General features: G+C 40.8%; 1 protein-coding gene across 10 annotated transcripts in view; it reads right to left on the bottom strand.

Moving 5' to 3' along the window:
* Nucleotides 1-12,111, bottom strand: part of Tsga10 (testis specific 10) — a 95,086-nt gene that overhangs the window by 76,698 nt on the left and 6,277 nt on the right. Inside the window, exon 2 of one of the 10 annotated variants that reach the window (XM_076915030.1) lies at nucleotides 133-288. The exons of the other annotated variants lie outside the window; for them this stretch is intronic. The gene's annotated coding sequence lies outside the window, so the exon portion shown is untranslated. The remainder of the gene's footprint in view (nucleotides 1-132; nucleotides 289-12,111) is intronic. 10 annotated transcript variants of the gene reach the window in all.

The following is a 12,111-nucleotide window of genomic DNA, read 5'->3' as shown; positions in this document are numbered from 1 at the left end:
ATCTATTTCATAATATTTTCTATTGTTTGTAACTTTCCCATCAGTAAAGTGAAGTTTACCAAGCTATATTTTCTTAAGGTTTTATATAAAACCTGGAGCTAGTGAGATGGTTCAACAGTTAAGGGTGCTTACTCAGAGGACTGCAGTTCAGATCCTAGCATTCAAAGTGAGGGAGGCAGCTCATATATGCCTCCAGCTCCAAGGGATTAGATGCAGCCTTCCAGCTTCTGTGGGCACCCTGGTACACATGCATGCATGTGAACACAAACACACCCACATAAAATAAATCTTTAAAAACAAAACAAAAGAGATAATTCAACAGGAGAGATACCATGCCTGATACTGGAAACCTAGATAACTAATCAGTGGTAGTGAAATCATTGTTGTTGGAAGAGAATTACTAATTCTACAAATTTACTAAACCAGCATAATCCCTACATTTGTACACATTTATACACATTTGTCCTTACACCCCAAAAATGAGTATAATCTTCACCCTTCATTAAGGAAACTTCTCTTTACAACAGATGGAGACCACTAGAGAAAACCACAACCAATCAATATGAAGAGTTGTGGAGCCCAGTCCCATGAATACATCTACAAAACACTCCCACATTTAAGGCTCAGAGAACATTTCAGAAGATGGGCAAGATTGTAAGAGCCAGAGGATCAGGGAGTTTGCTATGAGACTGTGTCATCTAGTAACATCAGAAGCTACACCTATAAAGTCTCACCAACATGACCCACAAATCTGAGCTGAGCAAGGATGACACCAATAAACTTGCCAAACTGGACAGGGAAAAGACCATGAAGCCTCAACACTACACAGAACTATAGGCAACTGAGTAAAGCTGTAAGCCAAAGAGATGGTATTTCCTAGGGAAGAGCCAACAATTGGTTGTCTAGTGCCAAACTGTCAGCTCTGAAAAGAACACACAAGTAACAGTATATGAACTCAGCAAGTTATAGTTAGAAAGACGTATGTATATACAAATATGTATGTTTGCATGTAATGGCAATTGATGAAAAGAGAGATTTGAAGGAGAGCTAGGAGGGCGGATATGGGAGGCTTTGGAGAGAGGAAAGGGAAGAAAGAAATGATGTAACTAAAATACAATTCCAAGAATTAAAAACGGGGAAAGATAACAACAGGAAAAAAAACCTATGTTTTACAAATAACACTATGGTGGTGAGTGTGCTTTTTAAAGATATATGCCCTGTCCTATCACTTTCCTGAAGAAATAAGAGTTGATGGCAAATAAGAGTCTACTCCAGACCTGTATTTGTAAATATGGCAGCCATCCGTCATGTTAACTATTGCCATTGTATAGTAACAATCATTTGTTACTCATCCATAAGGGGATACAATCTTTGAAACACAAGTTCTATAAATAAAAAGGCAAAAGAAATATTCTACCAAAAATATTAGAAAAAGAATATGAATATTTACAGAAACACTTAAAATACCCTTGAAAGATGTAATATGAATTAAAACAATAGTGAGGACTTCCTTTTAACCACCACCTTGACAAAGGCCAATTGAGTTGTATATATGGCTCTGTGTGTGTGTATGTGTGTGTGTGCACTTAATATGCATATGAGTGTATAAATGTGGAGACCACAGGACACTGTGATCATGCTTCACCTTACTGCTTTGAGAGAGAGGTCTCTCACTGAACTGGAAACTCACCATTTCGGCAAGACAATTCGGCCCGAGAGCCACCAGGACCCACGTCTCTTCATTCTCCTATGCTGGGGTTAGTGGAATATAAATCCATGCCTCAGCTTTGGGTGTTGTTGTTGGTGTTGTTACTGTTTGGTTTGTTGTTTGGATGGGTTTTTTTGTTTGTTTGTTTTTGGTTTTGTTTGTTTAATGAGTGCTAGGGATTCAAACTCTGGTCCTCATGCTTGAAGAGAGGCACTCTTAACCTCTGAGCCACCTCCCTAAACTCATAAGTTAGAACCTAACTTCACAATTACATATCATCATTTGTGGTAGTATAAAATGATAGCTTATGGAAAATAATTGTACAAAATCTACTAACACAAAAGTATACATCTAGCTTCCATCCAAGTTCTCTCATGTCTGGGAATCTACCACAGAGATGCACAGTTACAGAATAACACATGTTCTAAGTCTTCCAGGTTAGCATGGGAGTTCACTGCTCCACAGCATTTTTACGTAGCAATATATCTAAGAAATTATGTCATTTAGAAAAGTATTAATATCTTCCTGTCTCAGGGCTATTGTTGTGTTAAAAGTGAGAATTTGCTGATGAGTGTAATGGTATACACCTTTAATCCCAGCACTTGGGAAGCAGGGGCAGGCAAATCTCTGTGATATCATCTACAAAGCAAGTTCCAGAACAGCTAGGGCTGTTACACAGAGAAACCTTATCTCAAAAAACTAAAGAGAAGGGGGGAGGGATGGAGAGGGAGGGAGGGAGGGAAGGAGGGAGAGAGAGAGAGAAAGAGAGAGAGATTGATTTACAAAGTACATCCTAAACCAAAGGTTCTCAGTCTGTGGGTCTCAATCTCTTTGGGGGTTGCATATCAGATTATAATTTATCTATTATATAATTCATATATTATAATTCATAACAGTAGCAAAATTATACTTCTGAAGTGTTGTGGATGGCTCTGTGCAGTCTTCATTTTGATGTTAATTTCTGCTCTCCTAGGAGGGGTTGCAAACAAAAAATGAGTCACATACTCATACAGGTGACTTCCTGTGAACCAATCCCCTATGAATAAAAAGGAGCCAATCACTGGGCGAGTAGGAGGGACTTCCATGCTGGATAAGAGAAGAGAAGGGGAGGAGGAGAAGGAGGAGGAGGAAGAGGAGGAGGAGGAGGGGGAGGGGGAGGGGGGAGGGGGGAGGGGGAGGGGGAGGGGGAAGAGGAAGAGGAGGAGGAGGAGAAGAAGAAGAAGGCTTTTGGACAAGGGTGAGCGTATGAACAAGATATAGTGGAAGATTTTCTCGCTATCATGGTGAATTAAGGATCCGCCACCAGAGGGATTAGATTTAATAAGGTTTACAAGATTAGGTTTTAGTTGTTGCGCCCAAAGATTGAGTTACCATTGTTCCATGTGTGGTGTTTTCTTCTCGTGGTGACATAACCGAGTTTGAGAGAGAAAGGTATGGCGGCAAAGCCTGGGTTTGCATGATCCTCAAAGGCTGTGGGAGTTTGAAGCACGGAAATGGCGTGGTAGTGACCCGCCAGTGGGAACTTAGAGAGCTGGGTGGTGAGATTCTGGAGCTCTGGTTGGTGCTGAGCATTCGAGTGGGAAATTAGATGGCAGCTAGCCAGAGCTAGCTGAGCGCCTCATTTCTAATACAACCAGCAACAATGAAGTAGTAACAAAATAATTTTATAGTTAAGGTCACCACAACACGAGGAACTTACAGTAAAGGGTCACACCATTGAAAAGGCTGAGAACCGCTGTGCTAGAGCTTTCCTTCAACACAGTTGCTGTTCTCCAACATTACTCTGAGGAAATTATAAAATCAAGATATCCCCGCTAACAAGCCTGTGCAGACTGGTTAGCGGATCTATTTCCTTTTCTTTCCTTTCCCTAAATAAGATAGAAAATACATTTCTAATCATTTCTAGCTACTACCCCACCTGGAATGTCAGCACATATCTACAGACTACTTGAAGTTATGAATCATTTAGAACTTTATGAGATTGGGAGGCAGAGACAGGCAGATTTCTGTGTTCGAGGCCAGCCTGGTCTACAGAGTGAGTTCCAGGACAGCCAGGACTACATAGAGAAACCCTGTCTCGAAAAACAAAACAACAACAACAAAAAAAAAGAACTTTATGAGATATATAAAAATCCTACCACTTCTCACTCGGTTTCTGTTGACAAGTGTGTTCCTATTTACAAACAATTTGACTCAGAAAAGCAGAAGAAACAACTTCTCACTTTGGCAATTCGTTTTTAAATGTTGGTGAATATATGAATTACAAAGGAGTGCTATTAAATGGAGATTCTTATTCATTGTATACAGTGATACCCTGCAACTCTAAAGTTTCCCTGCAGTCCTTATTGGCTTTAATTGCTAAGATCTATTTTTGCCCAACATACAAAGTTCTTCACAATTTGTTCCCTTCCACTCTGACAACTTTATCTCCTGACTAACACCTCCAAGAACTATTCTACACATCCTTAATACAAAGACCTAGAAACACTCTTGTTCACTAACATTTTAAGGCTCAGTTTGAACTCTATATTCTCAAGATCTCTGTTTTTTTATTCTATGAGGATGATGTTATCAACAAGACTTCCATATATACTTCCATAATATACTTATTAAACAACAATTTAGGTATTCATGTTTTCTAGATATATCTTCCTTACACATTTACTTGAATCTTAAAAAGCAATGTCTGAAAGTGAAAGATAGAAAAATCATAAGTTGATCCCCTGAACCCTACTCTTAAAAGCAAAGACATAAAAACCTGTAAGTCAAACACTGTGTCGCCTCAGTCCCAGGAAATTAGCTGACCATTTGAACAGATGGCCCTAACTAAACAAACCTTAAGATTCATGGTGTCAGGATGCTATGGGCCCGAGATTAGCTTGGCCGGGCTTTGAACTAGCAGCCCTGAGACAGTTGGTGCCAGGATGCTAAAAGTTTGAGATAAGCCTGACCCCCTTGAACTGGAGCTCATGATATATGGTGTGAAACTGGTTCGAAATAGCCAATTATAAAGTGACACACCATCCATCTTAGGAATTTGAGATCAAATGTATCGATGACCTAGTGACCTGTTCCCCCTCCTTCCCCCTTCCCTAACTCCACCCCCACCTGGTTTGTAGATGCCCCCTTAAAAGCTGTAAACTTCTTTTGTTCTGCTGCTGAATTCCGCTGCCCCTGCGCGGGCTTGAAGGAAAGACAGCCCTGGCTAGCCAGTAAACCTCTTGCAATTTGCATCAAGTTGTGTTTCTCGTGAGTGATTTGGGGTGCGTCTGCAGTTCTCCACGGATCGGTGAGGTCCTTTTCATTTGGGTTTTACAAAAGTTATGCCCCTACCATTCTGTCTAAAGTGTGTGTGTGTCTGTCTGTCTGTCTGTCTGCACAAGTGGAGGAAGACAGGGAACAATCTCAAGTGTCAGCCCTAGCTTTTCCACCTTGTTTTACACAGGGTCTATTGTCTGTTGCGGCATTTACCATGCTAGCTAGCCCATAAGCTTCCAGGGTTTCTCCTGAATACACCTTCCATGCTTTTGCTACCATCTGGCTTTACAAGGTATGCTGGCTGGTTTTTGTCAACTTGACACATTCCAAGGTCATATGAGAAGAGGAGAAGCCAACTGAGAAAATGCTTCTATCATACTGGCTTGTAGGCAAGTCTGTAGAGCATTTTCTGCATTAATGATTGATATGAGAGGGCCCAGCCCACGTGAGTGGTATCACTCTTGGGCAAGTGGTCTTAGATGGTATAAGAAAGCAGGCTGAGCAAGCCAGTAAGCAACATGCCTCCATGGTCTCTTTCAGTTCCTGCCTCCAGGTTCCTGCCTTGATCTCCTACCCTACCTTCATTTTATGACTACAACTGTGCAGTGGCTTGACTGAGATATCCCCTGTTAAGTCTCAGTCATTTGAATATTTGGTTCCCAGTTGGTGGATATTTGAAAAAGATTAAGAAGTGTGACCTTGTTAGAGGAGGCATGTCACTGGGGGAGGGGCTAAGTTTAAGATTTCAAAAGCCTCTGCCATGTGCTCTGTTTCTTGTTTATGGATCCAGAGATGAGCTATCAGATGCTCCACTACTATGCCTGCTTGTCTGCAGCCATATTCCCCACAATGGTGGTCATTAACTCCAACCCTCTGGAACTGTAAGCTCCAAATAAACCCTTTCTTCTATAAGTTGCCTTGGTTATGGCATTTTATCACAACAACAAAAAAGCAACCAATACAAACTGTAAGTGGAAATAAGCTCTTTCCTCCCCAAGTCCCTTGTGGTCATGCTATTTCATCATAACAATAACAATCTAACTAGAACACATGGGTTTTAGGATCTAATCTCAAGTCTTTATCATGTCACTCACTGACCTATCTCTCCAGCCTCTAGAGTTCTTTATATAACATGAAGGCTTCTAAAAGCAGTATGCTAAGCTAACAAAACTAAACTTTTTATTCTCCTTGGTAAACTGAAAATCAAGTGAGGATTCCACAAAAATAGGTATTAGGTGAGTCTAGTAATTAAATAAGAAAACCTACTTGACACTTCATGCCAGAGTTGCTACCATTCCTCCCCTAGCTTTCAAGACAATACAGTGGGTAGTAAAGAAAGATGTAAATCTGAAACTTCAGTGCCTGGCCTGCCAATTTCCACACTCCAAACTTGTAGCAGGATATTTTCTTGCTACATTGCATTTGCAGTGGAGTCCCATGATTGGGCAGTACAAGAGGTAAGAAAAATGAGTTGGGAGGAAGCAACATGGAGGAAGAACCATGAATCTCTAGCAGTCCTGGGTAGCAATTTCTATCAAAAGGTTAGATATTGGGTAACAATTCTAATTGGTCGGGCATCTTGTGTATTGAACATTTCTAAATATATAAATCCATTGGATAATCTTTAAGCATTAAGAGTCTTCATTCTACCAGGAACCACGAGCATGGTGGGTATCGTCTGGGTGATGGGGTTGACCCAAAATCTATGCTTTGGGCAATGGTCTCCATGGAGCTGACTGGCGGAAACAGCTGCCCCAGTAACATCTCTGGGGTGCTCTTGGCCTGCTCTTGGCCTCTGGCCACTTCTAGTGCAGGAACACGGTGGGTGGCCTAGACAGCTAACAGAGCTGAACCGCACAGTGGCTTTTCTAAATATCACCATTACAGATGGCGCACCAACACCGGGTACAAACTCACTAGACATTTAAGATTATTTACTTGAGAGTTATAGTTGTATTTAAAAAAAAAAAAAGTGAGTGAGTAGCGCTGGGACGAGTCATATGACTCCAGTTTGGGAACTTTGAAACAGAAGAAACTGCTTGCAGGGCTGGAGAAATGGCTCAGCAGTTAAGAGTACTGACTGTTCTTCCAAAGGTCCCGAGTTCAATTCCCAACAACCACATGGTGGTTTACAACCATCTATAACAGGATCTGATACCTTCTTCTGGTGTGTCTAAAGACAGGTACGATTTACTCATATAAATAAAATAAATAAATCTTTTTTAAAAAGAAAGAAAAGAAACTGCTTGCAGGCAGGTACCCTGCTGTGGGAAATTGCAGGCTGCTTCTTGTTAGGAAAAGAATCAAGTAACCTACCTTTAGGGCAGAGAGACTATTTGCTTTTAGGGACGATTTAGAAACAGTTTTGTCACGATTCATGTGGGGTATCTAGCCTGCAGCTCAGAACAAAGATAGGCAGGGAAAATTTGTCTGTGGCTCTAGGAAGAGACCTATGGACAGACAGTTTAACATAGTTGGCTGCTCTGAGTCAGAGAGCCAAATAAAAAAAAGCAACTGTGATAGCCGGGCGGTGGTGGTGCACGCCTTTAATCCCAGCACTTGGGAGGCAGAGGCAGGCGGATTTCTGAGTTCGAGGCCAGCCTGGTCTACAAAGTGAGTTCCAGGACAGACAGTGAAACCCTGTCTCGAAAAACCAAAAAAAAAAAAAAAAGCCCCTGTCTTGGGGCAAATACTGATTTAACTGTGAATTTACAACATAGATTTAACTGTGAATTTACAACATAGGGATTATTTGTTTTTAGGAAAGATTTATAAACAGATTTATTTGAATCATGTGGGGAATCTAGCATGTGGTTCAGAACTAAGATAGGGGAAATTGTCACTGACTCCAGAGTAGAGAGTATAGTGTATAACTACAAGCTGCTCTAGTTAGAGAGCTGAATAGATAGAAGTGTGAATCAGTTGTGTTAAAAATGGTATACGATATATTGCTTTAATACGCCTCACAGGATACTCAAATTCTGTTTATGTGGGCCCCACAGGAATCTTGGGTTTCATCCTGCTTGGCAAACAGGAAAGGCCTAAGAATAGGCACCTACAGTACTTTAGTTACTTCATTTGTTTTAGATTAACTTTCAAAATGGGTGTGATTTTGAGATGTGTAACTATGTTTTTCCTCTGGACAAAAGGTCAGTATAAAGGTTTTTCTGGTTACTGGCTCAAGGATATGCTGATTTGGAAAAAAGGTTCTGTCTGTGTGTTTTTAGAAAAGGTGACTGATGTATTTATACCTCCCAGATTTATATGGGTTAGATATGACAGAGGTAGGCCTCCAGAAGACTAGATTCCAGAGAATCAAACAAAAACTTATCTTGATGATACTAAAATTTGTATATTACAGAATATACAACCTTAGTGAATCTCCTCATCAAACATGCTGAGCTGACCTACTTGAACTCCTGATGTCCTGGACTTCCAGCTAGATCCAGTTAAGACATAGACATCAGAGGCTTATCAATCACTGGTGTGGCCTTCTTAAGGCCAAACTAACTCCCCTATTTACCCTCCCCCCCCCACCTCTCTTCAATTATCTCAATGCTCAGATTCAGTTTGAAGAACTTATGAAGATCAGCACCCCAAATCTCTGGGCTTGGGACCTGAAGTGGCTATTTTTAGGCTGTCTTTCTAGGGAAAAGTAATGTTTTTTATTGGAACAGAGAGGAATAGTTAGAATTGATCACATAGCCACAATCTATTGGTAGAAATATTTATAATTGTTACTAAGCTGAAGTCATAATTTCTTATTTTGTTACAGAATTTATTTTGATACAAATTCAAGGGTTTATTTGGTATAAAATTCTTCTATTGATTCAAAAATTTGTGCATACAAGGCTTAGACCCAGTCCTTCTTTAACTGTTTTTTTTTTTTTTAACTGTTTTTAGATGATTAAGCAATGTGAGTTAAGGGCCCAATAGCAAATTCATGGCTCTAAGTTTATTGTTAGGGTGTTTTCTAGATTTTAATTAGAAATAACTGAGATTAATTAACAGACAAGTCCAGATTGCTTTATATAGATAGTTTTTTTCAAAAACATCAAAAGTCTACAGAATCGACAGTACAGATATTTCTTTATTAAAGATCATTTGACTAGAGACCTGTCTGCTCCTGACAGCTTCCCCTTCTTGGATTCTAAGAAAAAACTGAGCATCTTTGGAGTTACTCCAGTAGTGGTGAGACAACCACTAGGCAAGTATTGCCTCTTTTCATCTACAAACAAATTACTGTCCAGAAATAGGACATTCTATGCAAAATAGCTGACTGATAATCTCTACCTAGACAGAGAAATCAGCCCTTAGAAATTTTGCATTACTAGGTCTGTCAGATGATCCTGGGCCAGAGGCTGAAGATCAGATGCTCTGACGTTTTGAAGTATAAGGGACTGCCCAGGTAATCAGCGGTCTATATAATTGTCTAAGTTTTGAAAGCTATGCTTTGTGCTTCCCATATCTTCAGTTAATTCACCCATTCTGGATTTCTGATGGGGCTGAAGACTTATAGTCTCATAGCCAACCCAGGTTATTTACTTTGCGAGAACTGACTTGAAAGGATGGTTTTCAGATGGCATTCATTCTAAACCCAAGACATAAGCCAGGTACAGAACTACAGTCTTTTAAGTTAAGATAGATGACAATGGTCTTTTTATTGACAATAATGTTGGACTGGATATTAGGTCTATCTTGTACCTTACTGTTACAAATTTGTAATAGTTGTGCTCTAATTATATTTTGAGGGAAAGTTTTTTTTTCTTTTATTCTAACAGAAAGGGTGATATGTAGCAGGATATTTCCAGCTACACTCTATTTGCAGTGGAACTCCATGATTGAGTAATACAAAAGGTAGGCGGAGTGAGGAGTTGGGAGGAAAAGGAGAGGGAGGGGAAAAGAGAAGGAGAGAGGAAACAACATGGAGGAAGAACCATGAATCTCTAGCAGTCCTGGGTAGCAATTTCAATCAAAAGGTTAGATATTGGGTAACAATTCTAATTGGTTGGCTATGTTGTATATTGAACATTTCCAAATATATAAATCCATTGGATAATCTTTAAGCATTAAGAGTCTTCATTCTACCAGGAACCGCGAGCGTGGTGGGTATCGTCTGGGGTTTAGCAGAGAACCATGAGGATGATGGAGTTAGCCCAAGATCCATGCTTTGGGTCATGGTCTCCATGGAGCTAATTGGCAGAACCAGCCATCCCAGTAACGTCTCGTGGGATGCTCTTGGCCTCTGGCCACTTCTAGTGTGGGAACATGGTGGGCAGCACAGATAGCTGGCAGAGCCAGACCACACAGCGGCTTTTCTAAATATCTCCCATTTCACATACTATACAGATGACCTCCATATTCCAGTGATCTCTAATACCTACTTATTTAGATATTAGAATATTTAGAAAATACTATTTTCCATTCCCAAAGACCTATGAACAAGCCTGCTTAACACTGTGCTGCTTTCGTTGGATATTCACTGCCACAGCAACTTTAAGATGTCTGAAACAAAACTCTGAACTCCCTCACTGCCTGCCCTTAGCTCTCCTTTGCCTCGTATTCTTCCCAGATCTCCGTGATGAGCCACCATCAAGAGTGTACATGCCCAAGGTTAAAAATAAAAAATAAAATAAAAAGGAGGGTGTCTTTGACTTTTTTCTTTTTTTGACTCTCACCTAATATATCAACGAGTTATGTTGGTTCTATCTCCAAAATGTATATCCTAAATCCATCTGTGGTGGTTTCAACAAAAATGGCCATCCTAGGCCCGGGAGTAGCACTATGAGTAGGTGTGGCCTTGCTGGAGGAAGCATGTCACTAGGGGTGGGCTTGAGGTGTCAGAGCTCAAACCTGTGGGGGTGTAGAGATAAACCTGGTGGAGGAAGAAGTGGGATGGAGAGCAAGGCGCCCCAAGTTCAAGGCTCCTTGAAGAGTCGAGATCCACTGTACGTGATTTCACATGGATCCCAGCATACCAGTGAGACAACACAAAGGACTCAAGGCCAGGGCAGAGGCTGCTTCCAGTCTCCATGGAAATCTCCCCAGGGGATTGGATCCTCCCCTACAGGCTCATGGACAGGGGAGTCTGATTCTGCTAAGCAACACAGGTTGCACCATCCCCACCCCATTTGCTCTTGAATACATAAACATATACTAATTGGCTAACAAAGCTATAGATAAACTTATGTGATCAACAATAAAGTTAGACCTGTACTCTGATGCTGGTTTTCAGAGTCTGACTCCTGGCATCTTCGTGGGCTCCGTCTCCACTTTCTTCCCACTTCCCTGTCCCTCCACACCCAGGCCAAGTATTACTATCTCTTTCTGCTGCCTGTAGCTACAGATGCAGAGTTCTCAGCTACCTCTCCAGCACTATGTCTGTGTGCTGCCATGCTTCCCAATTTGACCTTAATGCGCTAAACCTTTGAAGCATATGCCAGCCCCAATTAAATGTTGTTCTATATAAAAGTTGCCATGCTCATGGTGTCTCTTCACAGGAATAGAAACCCTAAGACAAAAGTTGTTACCAGGGACTGGGGTATTGCTGTGATAGGCAGAACTATGTTTTATTTGGAGGAATATGAAACACTTTGGGTTTTCAGCCTAGAAAAGTGATTGGGGATTTTAAGTAGTGCTTAATGTGCTATCCTAATAAGAACGTGGAAGACAGTAGTACTGAGGATGATTTGAGCTGTTGGGGTCTGGCTCAAAAGATTTCAAAGGAGAATATTATTAGTATGTGTCCTAGAGATTGTTCTTGTGATATTTTATCAAAGAATGTGGCTGCTTTTTGCTTATGTCTGAAAAGTCTGCCTGAGGCTAAACCAAAGAGCTTTGGGTTGTGTTAGCTGAGATTTCAAAACAGCCTAATGCTGACTGTGTCTGACCTTATTGGTGGCCAATAATACCATAGATCTATAGTGAAAAGGAGAACACTGGGAAGGAAAAACTACAAAATGTACAGTTTGAGGAGAAAAGGAGCACCAGGACATGTATGCAGATTAAAGAGAAGTCTGATGCTAAGTGGAATAGCGGAGTGGTGATCTCAGAACAAGACCCGACCCAGCCAAGCTTATGACTTGTGAAAAGGAATTCAAGAAACATAAAAAGAGATTTTTAAAAAGTTTATAGAGTTGGGTGTG

This window comes from Arvicanthis niloticus, chromosome 17 (assembly GCF_011762505.2).
Source record: "Arvicanthis niloticus isolate mArvNil1 chromosome 17, mArvNil1.pat.X, whole genome shotgun sequence".
Lineage (NCBI taxonomy): Eukaryota > Metazoa > Chordata > Mammalia > Rodentia > Muridae > Arvicanthis > Arvicanthis niloticus.
The sequence above is the reverse complement of the archived record's forward strand: the minus strand, read 5'-3'. Positions and strand labels throughout refer to the sequence as shown.